Source organism: Trichosurus vulpecula, chromosome 8, assembly GCF_011100635.1.
Source record: "Trichosurus vulpecula isolate mTriVul1 chromosome 8, mTriVul1.pri, whole genome shotgun sequence".
NCBI lineage: Eukaryota > Metazoa > Chordata > Mammalia > Diprotodontia > Phalangeridae > Trichosurus > Trichosurus vulpecula.
Genome location: NC_050580.1, coordinates 80,582,712 through 80,601,190, shown reverse-complemented (window position 1 = coordinate 80,601,190; position 18,479 = coordinate 80,582,712).

The window sequence follows — 18,479 nt, the reverse complement described above, 5'->3', positions numbered from 1 at the left end:
ACCCACAAAATAGTAGGGGGAAGCAGGGCTCCAGCTCAGAACAACCTGGATGTTGGCTGGGTAAGTTCTATCCCATGGAGCTGGGAGTGGAGCAGAGCAGAGCCAAGCATGGACTGCACCTGGACCAAGCAGACCTGAAGCCAGGAAGAACAGGCTGTATGGCCCTGAATCAGTGAGCTGGGGCAGTTAGCAGACTTCTCAACCCACATATGCCAAAGACAACAGAGAAGCCTAGTGGGAAAAAAGTTCAGGGACAGAGTGAAAGGAGTTCGTGGTTCAGCTACCACCATGGGGGCAGCAGAGGTGGTGCAGCTACAGAATTACAGCTGCAGTTCCTTCTGGGCCAAGGCCCACCTGGTGGGAGGAACTAAGTGGTGGATCCCAGCAGCAGTGCATAGCCTGCTCCAATCTGAGTTGCAGTACAGGTTGGCAGTTCTTGGGGGAGGAGGAGCACTGGTGTGGCAGAGCTTCCTGTGTAGAAATATCTCTGAAAACAACAGCACAGCCCCTCAAGTTTGGGACAAAGCACTCTCTACTCTACAAGCAGACTATCCCAATGAAAAACTGAAGGGTCAAGTAAGTTGGCCTGGAACTTGGCCAGGTAGTGAAAATGGCCTCAGATTCAGACTCAGACTTTGGAATCTTTCTTTGGTGACAAAGAAGACCAAAACATACAGCCAGAAGAAGTCAATGAAATCAAAGAGCCTACGTAAAAAGCGTCCAAGAAAATCATGAACTGGCCCAAGGCCATGGAAGAGCTCAAAAAGGATTTGGAAAAGCAAGCTAGAGAAGTAGAGGAAAAATTGGGAATCGAAATGAGAGTGATGTGAGAAAACCATGTAAAACAAGTCAATGACTTCCTAAGGAGATGCAAAAAAAATACTGAAGAAAATAACACCTTAAAAATAGACTAAATCAAATGGCAAAAGAGGTCCCAAAAAACAATGAGTAGAAGAATGCCTTGAAAGGAAGAATTGCTCAAATGGAAAAAGGAGGTCCAAAGACCACTGAAGAAAATACTACCTTAAAAATGAGTTTGGAGCAAGTGGAAGCTAGTGACATTATGAGAAATCAAGATATTATAAAACAGAGCCAAAGGAATTAAAAATTGGAAGACAATGTGAAATATCTCATTGGAAAAACCACTGACCTGGAGAAACGTTCCAGGAGAGATAATTTAAAAATTATTGGACTACTGAATGGCGTGATCAAAAAAGGAGCCTAGATATCATCTTTCAAGAAATTATCAAGGAGAACTGCCCTGATACCTTAGAAATAGAGGGTAAAATAGAAATGGAAAGAATCTACTTATCACCTCCTCAAAATGATACCCAAAAGAGGACTCCTAGGAATATTGTCGCCAAATTCCAGAACTCCCAGATCAAGGAGAAAATACTGCAAGCATCCAGAAAGAAACAATTTGAGTATTGTGGAAACACAATCAGGATAATACAAGATCTAGCAGCTTCTACATTAAGCGATTGAAGGGTTTGGAATATGATATTTCAGAGGTCAATGCAGCTAGGATTAAAACCAAGAATCACCTACCCAGCAAAATGGAGTATCATACTCCAAGGCAAAATACGGGTTTTCAATACAATAGAGGATTTTCAAGCTGTCTCAGTGAAAAGACCAGGGCTGAACAAAAAATTTGAATTTCACACACAGGAATCAAGAGAATGATCAAAAGGTAAACAAGAAAGATCATAAGGGACTTGCTAAAGGTAAACTGTTTTGTTTACATTCCTACAGGGAAAGATGATGTACATAATTCATGAAACCTCAGTATTAGGGTAGCTAAAGGGAATATACATACATACATACATACGTGTATGTGTATATATATATGTGTGTGTGTGTATGCATATATATACATATATGCATATACATACATACATACATACATACATACATATATATACATATATATATATATATATATAGACAGAGGGCACAGGGTGAGTTGAATATGAAGGGATGATAGCTAAAAAAATAAAATAAAATTAAGGGATGAGAGAGGAATATACTGAGAGAGGGAGAAAGTGAGAGATAGAGGGGGTAAATTATCTCACATAAAAGTGGCAAGAAAAAGCAGTTTATTGGAATGGAAGACGGGGCAGGTTAGGGGGAATGAGTGAATCTAGCTCTCATCGCATTTGACCTGAGGAGGGAATAACATATACACTCAATTGGGTATCTTACCCCACAGGAAAGAAGGAAGAAGGAGACAAAAAGTGGGGACAATAGAAGGGAGGGCAGATAGAGGGAGGAGGTAATCAAAAGCAAACACTTTTGAAAAGGGATAGGGTCAAGGGAGAAAATTGAATAAAGGGGGATAGGTTAGGTAGGAGCAAAATATAGTTAGTCTTTCACAACATGAGTATTATGGAAGGATTTTACATAATGATACACAAGTGGTCTATGTTGAATTGCTTGCCTTCTTAGGGAGGGTGGGTGGCGAGGGGAGAGGGGAGAGAATTTGAAACTCAAAATTTTAAGAGCAGATGTTCAAAAAATGTTTTTGCATGCAACTAAGAAATAAGACATACAGGTAATGGGGCATAGAAATCTATCATGCCTTGTAAGGAAGTAAGGGAAAAGGGATGGGGTTGAGTGTGGTGACAGAAGAGAGGGCTGACTGGGGAACAGAACAATGAGAATATGTGCCATCTTGGAGTGGGGGGGTAGGGTAGAAATGGGGAAAAATTTGTAATTCAAACTCTTGTGAAAATCAAAGCTGAAAACAAAAAAAAATATTAAATAAATAAATAATAGAAAAAAAGAAAAGTAAGGAAAAAAGGTACAAAAAGTTAACAAGCAGTAATATTACAGTCAGCAGCCTCTGAAAAATGAGAAAAGTTCTTCTCCCTTCAGCCACATTTCCAGTCTTGGCTGCTTCTGGCCCTATTTGGGGAAAGTATGAAGATTTGAAGGGGTAATCAATCTCCTAGCTTCTTGCAGTGCCTGATATATGAAAAAATGCTTAATAAATCCTTTTTCATTCATTTATTTGTTCATTCACTCATTCATTAGGGCATTTAAAATCAAAGACCCACTAATTTTTCCCATTGGGACATTGTAGGTTGCATTTCTGTAGTTATGGTCGGAAACGCTGCAAAAAAAATCTTAGAAAGGACCTTAGGGTCAATGTGCTTCAATTTACACTATTTCCTTATCTTCTAACATTAGAAAACTTCCTCTAGTCTCAGAAATATTTGAAAAACATGGGCTACCAAGTAATGATAGTAGGAAATTAGTAGTTCTTATTGTACAAATATCAAATCAGTAGGTCACCCTAGAAAACAATTCAATAGATGAAATAGAAAACTTAGGGTCAGGAATCAAACAGTCAAGCAAATATTAATTAAGCCCTTCACAGAATCACAGAATTGAGTTGAAAGGTACTTCACTGCCTGTCTAGTCTAACCCACACTACAGCAATTCCCACTATAACACATGGAACAGTTGATGATCCAGTCTGCTCTATCCAAGCACTGTGCTAGATACTAGTGGTACAAACTCAAAATGGAAGCAATCCCTATCCTCAAGGGGCTTATATTCTGTGGAGGAGACAACCTGCCCATCCATAAGTTTGCTGTACATTTCATAAGTACAGGACCACATGATACCAATGTGGTACAATGGGAAGAGTAAAATGTTAGAGGATCTAGGTTCAAATCTCAATTCTGCCCCTAATCTGTGTGAACTTGATCAAGTGACAACCTCTCTGCACCTCTTTTTGTTTATTTGTAGAATGAAGGGATTAGACTAGGTGGTCCAACTGAGGTCTCTTTCAGTTCTAAATCTATGATCCTAAGAGTATATACAAAGTAAAGGCAAGGTAACTTTTGTGGGAAGTCACCAGTCGTTGGGGGATCAGGAAAGGAAAAGATTCCATGGTGGCCAGGCTTCTAATATTCTAAGTGACCATTTTTGCTAAGTCTGCTAGATTTATCTTTTGCTGGTCTCTAGAGAAAAGAATTTTGAGCTGGAAGGGATTTCATAAATCATCTGGTCCAATCTTTTCATTTTAAAGAGGAGAAAAAAGTAAGGTACAGAAAAGTGATGTGACCTGCCCCAGATTACATAATTGGTAGTTTCAGAATCCAGTTGTTATGACTCCAATTCAGTGCTTTTCCCATTATATCCTTCTTCTCCTACTTTATTCAGCTAAATATCCAAATCCCATATTTCTTAGTGTTGTAGTAAAATAGGTGACATGTGCATTTGCAACATGTTTTTATATCTATATATCTCTTTTTACCTAATGTGATCCTTGCCATCATTTTTCTTTGTCTGGGTTGGCAGATATCATGCATGATGTTTGAGCTAATACTACGTGTCCAGAAAGGCTTTGTTTATTATAGCTTTATGTTTTTTATAGAAAAGTGTGCTGGGAGTCACAAAGACCCATCTTCCTGAGTTACCATCTGGCCTCAGACACTTGTTAGTTTTGTGACCCTGGGCAAGTCTCTTAACTATGTTTGCCTAGGTTCCTCAACTGTAAAATGAGCTAGAGAAGGAAATGGCAAGCCACTCCAGTCAGTACCTTGGCCAAGATAACCCCAAATGGTTTATGAGGAGTTGTGACTAAACAACAACAAAAGGTGGAGTTAAGTGAATATATTTTTAAATCTTGCGTGTTCTTTCAACACGATCACTTTAAACCAGTTAACTATTTCCCATTCTCTAGCCTTTCTTATGGGCTCCAATAGTTGTTTGGAAAATTATAAGGAAGTTATGAAGACAGGAGGTGTCAAATCTGGTTTGGAACCCAGTGTGTGATTTGTGCTAACATTCTCCTTTCCCTTCATCCTGCTCTTTCACCCTTGGCCATGAGATCATTTTCTGGTCTGTTTGCCCATGGTCTACAGTGTGAGAGGCCACAGGTTAATCCTAAAGGATTGAGTCTGTCCTATTGGTTCAAATGTGCGATGGGGTAAGAAGTTCAAGAATCCAGAAATGGGATCTCAATCAGAACTGAGGAATAGAATTATGGGTATCACCTAGTTGTGGTATAGTTATGTCAATGGCTATGCACAGTTTAGTACCTTTCATGGCATAGTTCCAAATTGGTAGGGCCCTTAGCCATGCTGTCCTGAAAATGCCCTTGCTCCCTGCTGGACCAATACTGAACTCATTAAGTGTGTACTCCCTTCTCCTTTCCCACAGCCAAAACCTGGGATCCTGTCTGCTCAACACCACTAGACCTAGCATCAGGAAACAGCGAGGTTGGTGTAGCCCTTCAATCTTTCTCCACTCAGACATCTGATCCTCATCCTGGGTTAAAAGTTTGTGAAGTGCAAGCTCAAAAGGCCTTGAGGTGAAAGTTTTTGAGGCCTAGTCTGCTTTTCCCAGGGCTACTCTGTGGAAGTTCAAGAACAAGAGGGTTTAGCAGAAATAGGAAAAAAAAATTTTACCATTCACCACCTAAAGAAAATTGCAGGAGGAAAACTGACAAGAATGTCATTGTGAAGTATCAAAACTCCCAGGTTAAGGAGAAAATATTTTGAGCACCAGGAAAAAAAATACTGTAGAGATACAATCAGGATTTCACAAGACCTACCAGTTCAAGACCATAGGTTTTGGAATATTCTATTTCAAAGAACAAAAGATCTGGGGTTATGACCAAGAATAACTCACCCTGCAAAGGTGAGTAGTCATGAATGAAAAAAAATGGACATTTGACAAATGAAAAGACTTTCAGGTATTTGTGACAAAAACACCAGAACTGAATGGAAAGTTTGATATAAATAATTCAAAAGAAATAGAAGGAAACATTAAAGACCAATTATAATGGACTGTTTAAGTTAAACTCTTTACTTCTTATGTATGAAACTGTTATCAATATTCTTTACAATGTCATCATGGCTAGGGTGGATTGAAAGAAAAGTTGGGGCTGAATTGTGTATGAAGAGGTGTTTCTAAAAACAATTAGGTAGGAAAAGGCAAAAGCAGCAATTATCTCAAAAACAGGGCATGAAAGGAAGAACTGATATGGAAGAAGCAGGTGGAGGTAGAGGGCTGGTAATAAAGGAATCTTACTGTCATTGGATCTGGGTTGAAGAGGATACAATAAGAACATATCCAGGGGTGTAGTCATCTTCTGGACTTGTAGAGAAATGAGAAGAACAGGAGACATGGTTGAGGAGGAACTTTTGAAAGGGTATGCGAATTAAGATTTAAGAGGGCAGGGGAGAAGAAAAAAGCTTCTTAGAGGAGTGGGTAGAATAAAGAATAAGAGAATAAGGGGAGAAGATAATGTAACAGGGATAATCACAAATAGGAATTATAACTGTGAATGTGAATGAGATGAATTCATTCATAAAATGGGAACAGATAGCAGACAGGATTAAAAATCAGAATCCAACACTATGTTGTTTACAAGAAGCACATTTAAGAATGAGAGATACACAGAGAGTTAAAATGGAGAGCTCGAGCAGAATTTATCATTCTTTAGCTGATGCAATGAAGGCAGATGTAGCAATCATGATCTCAGACAAAGTTATGGCTAAAATAGATTTAATTGAAAGAAGTGAATAGGGTAACTACATTTTGATAAAAGGTACTAAAGACAATAATGAAGTATCAATACTGTATCTATATGCATCAAATGCTTTAACATGTATATTTTTAAAAGACAATTTAAATGAATTACAGGTGGAGATAGATAGCAGTGTTATAATACTAGGGGACTTTAACTTTTCTCTTTCAAAATTAGAAATCTAACCAAAAGTAATTGAAAAAGAATTCAAGGAAATGAATAGAATTTTTGATAATCCAGATATGATGGATATCTGTAGACACTTGAATGTAAATCTAAAGAAGTAAACCTTTTCCTCTGCATTTCATGGTATCTTTACAATTGACTGTATATTAGGACATTAAAATTTTATAGTTAAAAGCAGAAATACTAAGTGTGTTTTTTTCAAATCATTATGTAATACAATTATATTAGTAAAGGACCACAAAAACATATATTAAAAGCAAATTCTAGTTTAAAGAACCTAATCTTAAAGAATGACTGGGTTAAAGAAGAAGCCATAGAAATAATAAATAATTTCCTTAAAAAGAATAATAATAATGAAACAATATATTAAAACCTGTAGGATACAATAAAAGCAGTAATCAGTGGAAAATTTATATTTCTAAGTACTTACATCAGTAGAGAAAGGAAAGACCAAGGAATTGGGTATGCAATTTAAAATATACATATAAAAAACAAACTAAATTTCCCAATAAGACACCATATTGGAAATACTAAAAATTAAAGGTGAGATTACAAAAATTGAGTGTACAAAAACACAGTGAATTAAAAAATGAAGCTAGGAGTTGATTTTATGAAAAAGTCAATAAAAAATATATTATTGGTTAATTTGACTTAAAAAAGAAAGGAGAAAACCAAATCACTAGTATTTAAAACAAAAAGGGTAAATATATCACTAAATGAAAATGAAATTAAAGCAATTATTAGGAGTTCGTTCACCCATTGTATGGCAACAAATTTAACAATTTATGTGAAATGGAGCAATATTTATAAAAATATAAATTGCCTAGATTATCAGAAGAGGAAATAGATCTATTTTAGGAAAAGGAAATTGAACAGCCAATAAAAGAGCTTCCTAAGAAAAGAAGCACCAAGACCAAATGGATTTACAAGTGAGTTTTATCAATATTCAAAAATTAATTAATTCCAATATTGAGTAAATTATTTGAAATAATAGTCAAAGAAGGGATCCTCCTAAATTCATTTTATGAAACAAATATGATACTGATACTTAAACCAGGAAGAGCAAAAACAGAGAAAGAAAATTATAGACTGTTTCCCTAATGAATACAGATACAAAAATCTTAAATAAAATAGTTGCTAAAAGATTACAGCAATATATCACAAAGGTTATACATTATTACCAAGTGGGATTTATGCCAAGAACGCAGGGATGGTTTAACATAAGGAAAACTACTACTATGACTGATTATATCAATAGTAAAAGTAAAAAAAGAATCATATGATTGTATCAATAGATGAAGACAAAACTTTTGATAAAGTACAACACTCATTTCCAATGAAAAAACCTGAAAGTATAGATATAAATGAATTTTCCCCTAAATTGATTACAAGCACTTACATAAAACCATGGGCAGTCATTATTTATAAGGGGAATAAGTTAGAAGCCTTCCCAGTAAGATCAGGTGTGAAGCAAGGATGCCCACTGTCATCAATATTATTCAGTGCTGTATTGGAAATCCTAGTAATAGTAATAAGTGAAGAAATACAAAGAGAAGGAATCAGAATAGGGAGTGAGGTAATAAAACTATTTATTTTTAATTTTTTAATTTTAGACAGATACTAAAACTTAAATATATAATAAGAAAATTAAAAGAAACATTACAAACTTAAATATAAAATAAGAAAAAAAACATGTCATGTGATAATATGAACTAACAGCAGAACATCGGAGAGGATTCAGAGTATATAGCTATAGCTCATCATTTCAAGAAAGCCTGTATGTTAAATACTGTGAATTATGTTGAAAGCTGTCCATCTTTTCTTTGCTTCCTTCTAGGTTTTCTCCTGTTCTCTGCTGTACACTTTTTGCTTTATTCTTTTTTTCTCTTTCCTCCCCCCTCCCCACCAGCCCCAGGCTACAATTGAACATGGATATATTTATATGTAGGTATTAACATACAAATATATGTGTACACAGATACACAGATACATAGATACATATATAAACATACTTTTTCGAAGAGATGCCACTTCTAATCTTGTTTTTATGTTTGTGCATATCTCTTTTTCCTGTCTCTCCTAACTCCTCTACTTTACTTCTACCTGCTCACTTTCCCTCCTATTACTTAACCTATCCTTACTTCAGCAATCCCTCCCTTATCCTCCCATTCCCCTAAATCTAAACATCTTTCTATATCCCCCTTTCAACTTATTCCCTCACCCTTCCCTCTAAAGATCCTTCCTTTATCCTCTTCCCCCTCCCTACCCTCTTAGAGTTTTATTTCTTTCTAAATTTAGTAAACTTTTATAGTCTTTTAGATGTATATGTATTTTCCCCTCTTAAACCCATTCTTGATGAAAGTAGGTTTCCAGAACTAACAGCCCTTCTCCCTCATCTAATTCCTCTGTATTGGTTCTTCCTCTTGCACCTCATTTTAAGATGATTACTCTTGTAGCTGTTCTTGAATGGTTTTACTTTTTGAAGTCCTATCATACTCAGGTCTGGCCCAATCTTTTTTATAAGCTACATAATTTCTAGTTACAATCTTAGACGTAGGTTTTACATTTTCCATACACAAAATGTAAACATTCTATCCTTATTTGGTCCCTTCTAACTGGTCATTGATATGTACCTCATATTTCTCTTAGCTCTTGTATGTCAAGTCTTTTATTGAGTTTGGATTGTTTTTTTTTCTAAACAAAGTCCTGAAAGTCTGACAGTTGTTCAAATGTCCTTTTATTTTCATTCAGAACTATGCTTTGCTTTGCTGGGTATGATATTTTTGGCAGGAAGGTCCATTTCTTTTGCTCTTTGACATAGAGCGTTCCAAGACCTGTGATATTTAGTGTTCCAACACTAGATCTCTCCTGAGAGAACATGGTTTTTATTGAAAGACGGGGGAAGTACTCTAACAGACACAGTTAACACAACAAAGACAAAGACACAAACAACATAGATTCATCACCTCTCAGGGGAACTCCAGCACTTGATGCTCTCAAAGCTGAGGGGGGTCCCAGTTTACACAGTGCAGTTCAATCAAGGCCCGAAAGGGAAACTGATCCCAGGAAGCTTCCTCTCCATAGTGAGATCCCCCTATCTTGTTCCACGTGGGGACTTTTATAGCTTCCTCAACAAGGAGGGCCTACTGCAAACTGTCCCAGATGTTCCCCTCCAGAAGGGGCAGTCACTCCCCTCGGGAGGGGAAGATCTTGTCAATCATTTTGTTTGTGAGAACTGGCTAGGTCCTCAAGAAGCAGTTTCGGAATTTCCTGTCCTTTGTCCATTGTTTGGGCCCATCAATCAGAAAGCTGACGTCTGAGAGGTTAATGTCTGATTCTTTATTCCAAGCCGGAAAGTCTTAAAGCTCTTTGCAAGAAAGAAAGGGGGAAAGGAATGTCTGATATTCCAAACCAGAGAGTCTTGCTGGGGGTGGGGTGGGGGGGGATGGGGGGAAGGAAGAAAAGCCGGGCTTACACTATAATGTCGAAGATCTTCTATAATGATTTATCATTCACTCCCCCAGGAATACAGTGTGCAGATAATTTTGTTTCAGTTATGGAGTTGGGGATAGGATGGGAAAAAGGGAGAGATTGGGAATATGGTTTATTGTTTTGTACAAAAAAATTGTGTAATTTTAGTGTCCATTGCTGCAAGATGTTTTGCCAAATAAATGTTCTTTCTTGTTAGATGACTGAGTGAAGACCTTTTCTTGAAGGGCATAGGTCCTGTGCAATTTAATTCATTGTAGTAATGATTATGCATTAGCTAGTAAAGTACACCAATTCTCTGGCTAAAGAAGAGAATAACCAGATTATTGTTTTTGTAACTAGTTATGTTTTACTTCAAGACATTTTTATTCACATTTTTTGTTTTTATGTAGCCTTCATTTCTGAATGTCCCTTCCACTGCAAGTATTAGACACATATAGCCCACAACACTCCTGAGTTCAGCCTGAACCAGATTGAAATATAATGGGGAAATGTTTAACAAAATAAATAAAAATACAATAAAATAATGTTATATTTTAAAACTCAAGTCTATATGTGTCCTTCAGTATTCAAATGTCATGTATAATTTCATGGTCCCTATTTCTATTTGAATTTGATGCCACAGTTCTACACACCCTTCATGTGTCCTCCTACCTCCTCACACTTAGCCTGCAACAACTCCCTCCCCCGCCCCTTCCCTCCACCACCACAACCCCTCACCTTTCCCCCCACACTCTCTGGAAACAAGGGAGGGAAGTATTTTTTCTCATCTCTTCAGGAACAAGTTTGGTGCAGTCATCATAATTATTTGACATTTGGTTTAGGGTGGGTTTCCATTTTCTGTTATCATTATGAATAGTTTTCTTGGTTCTGCTTAATTTACTCTGCACTAATTGCCATAAATTTGTCCAGGGTTCTTTGAACTCTTCATGAAGAACAGACTATTAATAATTTTTACAATTACTCAATAGAGAACAGGATCTAATACAAGGGACACAGCTTTGGGATTATACTATACAATTAACAATAAACAGGTTCAGGGAATAGAGCACTGGCCCTGGAGTCAGGTGGACCTGAGTTCAAATCCAGTCTCAGATGCTTAATGCTTACTAGCTATGTGACCCTGGGCAAGTCACAACCCTGATATCCTCACCAAAAAAAAAAAAGTTCTGGAACCTCAGTTCTCAAGTGAACATATTCCTTAATGTTTACATCTTGGATTGGAAATTTTAAGATATTTACAGATTTTGTAATGTACCTTTAGATTAATAAGGATAACTAACATTTTTATAGTGTTAATTATGTGCTAGGCACAGTGCCTATACATATAAGAAAAGGAGAGACAGTGCCTGATGTCAAGGAGCTTACACCTGAGTGAAGGAAAACAACCCATAAAAGGAAGCTTTTTCCAAAGGGCTGGAATGGGGTAAGGTACCTGATGATGAGGATATGATAATGGAGTGTATTCCAAATAGTGCAGCTTCCTGGGAGCTACATATTTTTATACATGTTTCTTATTTTCCCTATGGAAACATACTATACTTGCTATCATTTTGTGATTTCAACTAAATATTCCTCCAAATTTTATGCAGGAAAATGGGCTTTGAGCAATAATGGATATTTTTTTGCAGTGACTTACAAATATCAATGTGAAGAATTAAAGTTAATCTTTTTTCAAGTAAATCTTAATCACAGTCTTTATACACAGTGAAGGAGGAAACCATAGATTTTTGAGCATTCTTGCACAAGATAAAATTTGTATTTAAACTGTTCCTTGGTTTCAAAAAAATTGTGGAGAAGGAGCAAAAGTAGAACTTAGAATATGTATTGCACATTTCAAGTCCTTTACTTTTTTGCATATGCTGAAAAATTATCTGTAACATAAATTTTAAAAATGGTTTCTAAAGTGTTAGTTTATTTTGTTGCTTTGTTTTTAGGATTTCAAAAAGCTTTTTGGGGTCCAGTCAATAATTAATAATACAATGGCAGTGCAAATTGCAGCAGTTACTCGGAAAATAACATTTTTCATATATGCACAAATCTGCCTTGGAAAATGTTAAAAATTTTAGAGTTGGATATCTTTTTCATTTTGCTCCCATTTTATTGTATTAAAAAATGAAATTCCTTTTAATTTGTCAAAAAGCAGTGCTTGCCAATTGTTGGTTACTTGTGATGTTTACTAAAATGACAGCCAATCTGTAGTTCAACAGAAATGGGATGCTATCTAAAAAAATAAAATAAAATCAAGTGGTGAGAGAGAAATATATTGAGCGAGGGAGAAAGGGAGAGATAGATTGGGGTAAATTATCTCACATAAAAGTGGTAAGAAAAAGCAGTTCTTTGGAAGGGAAGAGAGGGCAGGTGAGAGGGAATGAGTGAATCTTGCTCTAGTCAGATTTGATCTGAGGAGGAAATAACATACACACTCAATTGAGTTTCTTACCCACAGGAAAGAAGGAGGAAGGAGATAAAAAAGGCGGGGGATGATAGAAGGGAGGTCAGATAGGGGGACAAGGTGATCAAAAGCAAACACTTTCAAAAAGGGACAGGGTCAAGGAAGAAAATTGAATAAAGGGGGTGTGTTGGTAAGCAAAATGGGCTCTTAGCACTCAGTTCAACCAAGTGCCCTCGAAGAGTTTGGCTTTTGTTTCCTTTGATTAATTCAGTGTATTTCACTGAGTCTTACTAGGTGCTAAGCCCCAGGCCTAAACCCCTATTAGGTGCTAAGCCTATATGGGTGTGAAACTCCCAGGGTCCTAAGGGGAGGTGCTAACTCCAGAGCCAATCATAGCAGCCTATGTTCTGGTCATTCAGATGATGTTTGATGATGTCTGAAATGGTATAAGATGAGAAGAGAGAGCTATTTGCTCAGGCTCTCACTCTTGGTGGCGTGCTGGTGTGGAGACTCTGGGCAGCTGTAGTTAAGAGCCCTCCAGCTTGCCTGGATATCTGGACTTGGTTTTCTTGGTAACTATGAATTGTGATTTGGTCTGTTTCTAATGTACCTTTGTGTTTGTGTTTGCTCTGAAGTTCAGGGTGCTGGCTATTTCCCCTGAAATAAGTGACTGATGTTTGTACATTGGATTGAAATAAGATTGTTAACCCCTTAACGTTCCTTCCTTAGTAAAACAGATCAAAAGAACCTGGGCTTTGGCAGCGTTCTTGTTGTTGGGCTTGTGTTGGTCTTTCACTCCCACAACAGCTGCTAGCCAGATTGTTGAAACAGGGGGATAGGATAGGAAGGAGCAAAATATAGTTAGTCTTTCACAACATGAGTATTGTGGAAGGATTTTGCATAATGATACACTTGTGGCCTATGTTGAATTGCTTGCCTTCTCAGGGAGGGTGGGTGGGGAGGAAAGAGAGGAGAGAATTTGGAACTCAATGTTTTAAAAGCAGGTGTTCAAAAAAAAAGTTTTTGCATGCAACTAGGAAATAAAATATATAGGCAATGGGGCATAGAAATCTATCTTGCCTTACAAGAAAAGGAAAAGGATATTGGGGTGGGGAGTGGGGTGACAGAAGGGAGGAATGGGGCAACCAGAATTTATGCTATCTTGGAGTGGGGGGAGAGTAGAAATGGGGAGAAAATGGTATTTCAAACTCTTGTGGAAATAAGTGCTGAAAAATAAAACTATTGAATAAATAAATAATAATTAAAAAAGAAAACTGAAATGCAGGCAGCCAGAGATTTCAAAGGCTGCAGCTAGGGAAACAAAGACTCTTTTCCTTATAATTTCTGGTCTGACCAACCTGGAATTACAGTGGAAACAGAGCTAAAAATATTTTAACAGATTCTGGGATTAATCAATAAAATTTGGAAACTGATTAGTTGGAATTTGGGAGAGAACTCCTGAGACTGTAGATCACTCCAGGAGCTCATTTGTGCTAAAACACCTCCTCCCAAACCTGATCACTTATCATTCCCCACTCCCTCCCCAGAGTTAAGACGGAATCTTTTCCCTTAGATTTAAGTGAAACGTGTTACTCCTAATTTGACATTTAAGATAAGTCAGAATTTATTAGACCATTTGGCACTAACACAAATTGGGAAAATGCATAGATCTGAAAAAAGACACTTTGAGTTTCCCTGTATGGGGAAGAAGGGTCTAGGTGACACTGGATCTTTTCCAGAGTCCCACTCACGTTTGACTGGCAAATTCAAGGTTCTCACTTTCAGAAATAGTTTTTAAGGAGTGAACACAAAAGTGAAGTTCACTTGAGTAAAAGTTATAATCATTAAGATCTTTCACCCTGTTGTCCTGTCTCTAACCAAGCCAGGGCTGCAATAAAAGAGCAGCTAAAACAAATTTCTCTCATTCCAGATCAGATAAGGGAAGAGTGTAATGGAAGGCAATTTGAGTTACCCTCCCTCACCTTGGAAAAGAAAAAGAGGGGAGGTATAGTAGCAATATCGGGAACTCCACTGGCAACAGCCCTGGAGCTCTGGGCACCCTAAAGCCCACCTTTGAACTGCCTTGAGAAAATCTCCAACAAGAGCCCATGAAGTGCCCGCTAGATTAGAGTGGAGTCAAACTCAGTGCTGGAACCAGATTAAGATGTAGTTAGCAAATGTTTAACAAAACATACGAAATAACATAATGTAAATTTTCATTTTCTAAATTAATATAGGAATTATGAAGATTAATTTTAATTTGAGTTTGAGACTATTGTGTTATTAGATATACAGTAGAGGAGAAAATCACTAGTACTTTCTGAAGCAGCCCATTCTAATGATGGGTCGCTTTGATTTTTAAGAAGTTGTTTTTTGTTTTGTTGTGTTTTATTCCTTATATTGAGCCAAAATCTACCTTCTGTGCTTTCCATCAGTTACCCAAAACTCAACCTTTCAGGACACAAGCAAATCAAGTCTAATCTGTCTTCAATACAACTCAACAGCCTTTTATCAGAGGAGAATTTCCACTGAATTTTGTCTTCTTCAGACTCAATAACAACATCACTAGTCCTCTTACTGTCCTGTAATAAAGGATAACCTGTTAGTGTGTGTGTGTGTGTGTGTGTGTGTGTGTGTTTGTGTGTGTGTGAGAGAGAGAATCCTTTTAGAAAATGAGATTCTCAGTGCCTTGATTTGCTTATAATACTTTACCTTTGGGCAGGCAGAGGAACCTCTCCTCTCAAACCCCCAAATCCTTGCTCCCATATCACCAAAACCTGGAGCTTTGCTCCAAGTTTCCCAAAGCTGAGCACCTCCCATTAGGAGGCTCAAAGGTTCCTCAGGGACCCTCCTCCTTATCCACCAAATCCCCCTCCTCAGTGACTCCTGGGACCTTTAATTCAAATGCTTAACTCTACAGCCTCCCAGCACTCCCCAGTCCTTAGTCCCTCTCTCTCCCCTTTCCCAAATCCCTGACTCGACCATCCTTGAGTCCATAACGAGGCTCTGCAACTGCGGGGAGAGAAGAAAAGCCTCTGCACTTGGTAAACTCCACAATTCTCTGTTGGAAAACTATATTTTATCTCTGACCTGTTTCCTGATTTGCAAAGGGAAAAATAATAATGGTTTTTGTTATGGGATCAAAATGATATAATGATTTCAAAATGCTTAATATCATGACTGACTTATGTCAGAAACAACATTATTTTAAATGTAATTGTTAACTTTTCAGGTGGTTTTTGAATACTGAGGGCAATAAGTTGAATAATTTCTATATGTGATAATCTGTAAATGCAATTGATGTCATCTGAAGTTTATTGTTTCCATATTTCTAAAATTATATTGTATTTCTAAAAACCTTTTAGATTGTGAAATTTGAGAAGACTGCTATGTGGTAGAAATGATATTATAGCAGTTTTAATCTGATTTTGATAAATGTGAATTGGGTTTTTAAAAGGACATTATGAAAATTTGATAATTTGAAACTGTTATATTTGGTTATAACAAGCAATAATTAATAATACTGATATTTACAATGAGAGCAGATTTCTATTTAAAATCTTGTCCGTTATGATGGTTTAAAATTATAGTTTCAATATATTAATGATGAGATGAAAGATTCTCTCTGCAAGGAGATTTAGAAATGCATTCACCTAAATTGATAATGGGTTGTTTCAAGTTTTAAATACATAATAATATTTTGGACATTGTTACATTTCTAAATCATGTAATTTGGCAAATGGATGTATGAATAGTATTGCTAAAAATGCAATTTCTCTTGTGTGATATTAAGATGTTAGATGTTAGATTAAGAATTGAACAAAAAAAATAGGGGTGTGATTTTCAAGCCTGTTTCATCTAAGGAAAGGCCTGGTAAAATTTGTTATTGTGATAAAGCTAATTTAATTGGTTAAACTTATAGAAACTAAGTGTCCTCTCCATTACAACACCTTTTAGACTAAGGAACTTTGTAATATCTAGGAATTCTGTATAATATTTGAGACTGAGGACACTTTACATGAACTTTGTTTTAATGAATTCCAATGTTTAAATGATTACTCTGCTTTAAGGAGAAAGAAAGAGATTTCTATCATTTTAAAACTTTCCAACTAATTTTCTTCAGGAAAGTCTAGCAACTATTCCTTTCAATGTCAGGATACATTTTAAAACTGTTTTAAAAAGGGGAAACACTTTTGGAAAAAAATGTTTTAAAAATATGTTTTGTGACTTTAGAAGGCCTACTAAACTTTCATTTGTAAGATAATTAATTGCTAAGTTAATGTAATGAGTTTATACATCTTGCTGTTTTGATCTGAATTTGTAGTCTTTCCACGACCTAAGAAAGAGTTAGAGCCTATCACATGTGTGTAAGATTTAATTCCTAAAGTGTCCCTTTCCTCCAGAATGAGTAAATAAGGACATCAATCCATCGACCTGTGAGGTTGGTCATTAAGCTCTTTGCTTTGTTTAAGTTGGAATGGGATTCAAGTACAGACAGTTATGTCAGTAAAAAGTACTAAGCTATGAGCTATCTTGTCTTATAGGTGAAATGTAAAGGAAAGCTGAATAATGGTCTTGAGAGATTTGGAAATATAAATAAAGGTTTGATTGTAAATATGAAAGGGAGATAAGAAGATTTAGGGACAAAATGGAGGTTAACCCTCCTGTTTCCCTAGAAAGTTCTTCTGGACCCACTTGCAGATGGTTTAAGTAAGTTGAGAGAGTATGAGGAAGTATTTTATAAGACAGAAAAGTAATGTACCTGGATTTCATAATTAATACTCAATGAAATTTGGGACAGTCCTATCTGAAGGATATTTATTTACTATTAAGACTTTATGCGACTACAATTTATTGTGCATTAAGCTCTGATTACAAGGATAGGTGTCATAAAGCCAATAGTAGAATGGCATGCACTACAGGCTCAAAACTTCTAAAGGTGGATACCTGTGCCTGGGGATAAGTTTTGAAGACAACCTTGGACACAGCTGAGGTAGGATCTTCCTGACTCTGTTTCCCAATTTTGCTATTTCCTTTCTGAAAAGGAAACATTCCCCATCTGAAAGTTCTGCTTTCAACATCTAGTGGCTATATGATTGGCTACCAGATATGACTCATGCCTGAAAACAAGCAGAGCTAAGGAAGTTTTTTCCTTCTGCTAAGATATATGACATTGTCCCTCTTTTTCTCTAATAGCAAATTTATATTTTCAAGACGTTTTGTAAGCACAATGCTAAATCTATTAGGTAATAGATGGATATTGGAGTATCTCTGAGTTACTATGATGGGATGCAGGGATGAATAGCTTATGATTTTTACCTATGTTCATGGCCAAATAAAAATAAATATAATATAGAGATAACATCCTCCAAAAAGAGGAAATGATTGGACAAAGTAATAAGACAAAAATGTAATGTAGACAAGGTGATAAGACAAAGATGTAATGTGATAGATGTCTAATTAAACAGGAAAGCAAAATTTTGAGAAAAATAACAGGATTAGATTGATTCCTCTAAGAATAAATACTGATGCAGATGATTGACTTCCAAAATTTATTATGTTTTGGTAAATAGATATTAAGTTTGGATTTTTGCATAAAATGGTATAAGATAGTGGTAAAAGTAAAATTATTTCTCCTCTATTAAGGTATCTGATAATTTAAAAAGGAAGATGAGTTAAGTTTATGGTTGGACCTTCACATTTTAAAGGATTCCTATATCAAGTTCAAGATTTAGGTAAGGATAGAAACAGCAAATAATATATAAAATGAAATTCTCTGAAGTTTCAAAAATGGAGAACAAAATTTAAGTGATTGTACTAAGTTATATTAAGTAAGAATTATCTGGGAATTTCTAGATCTGAACC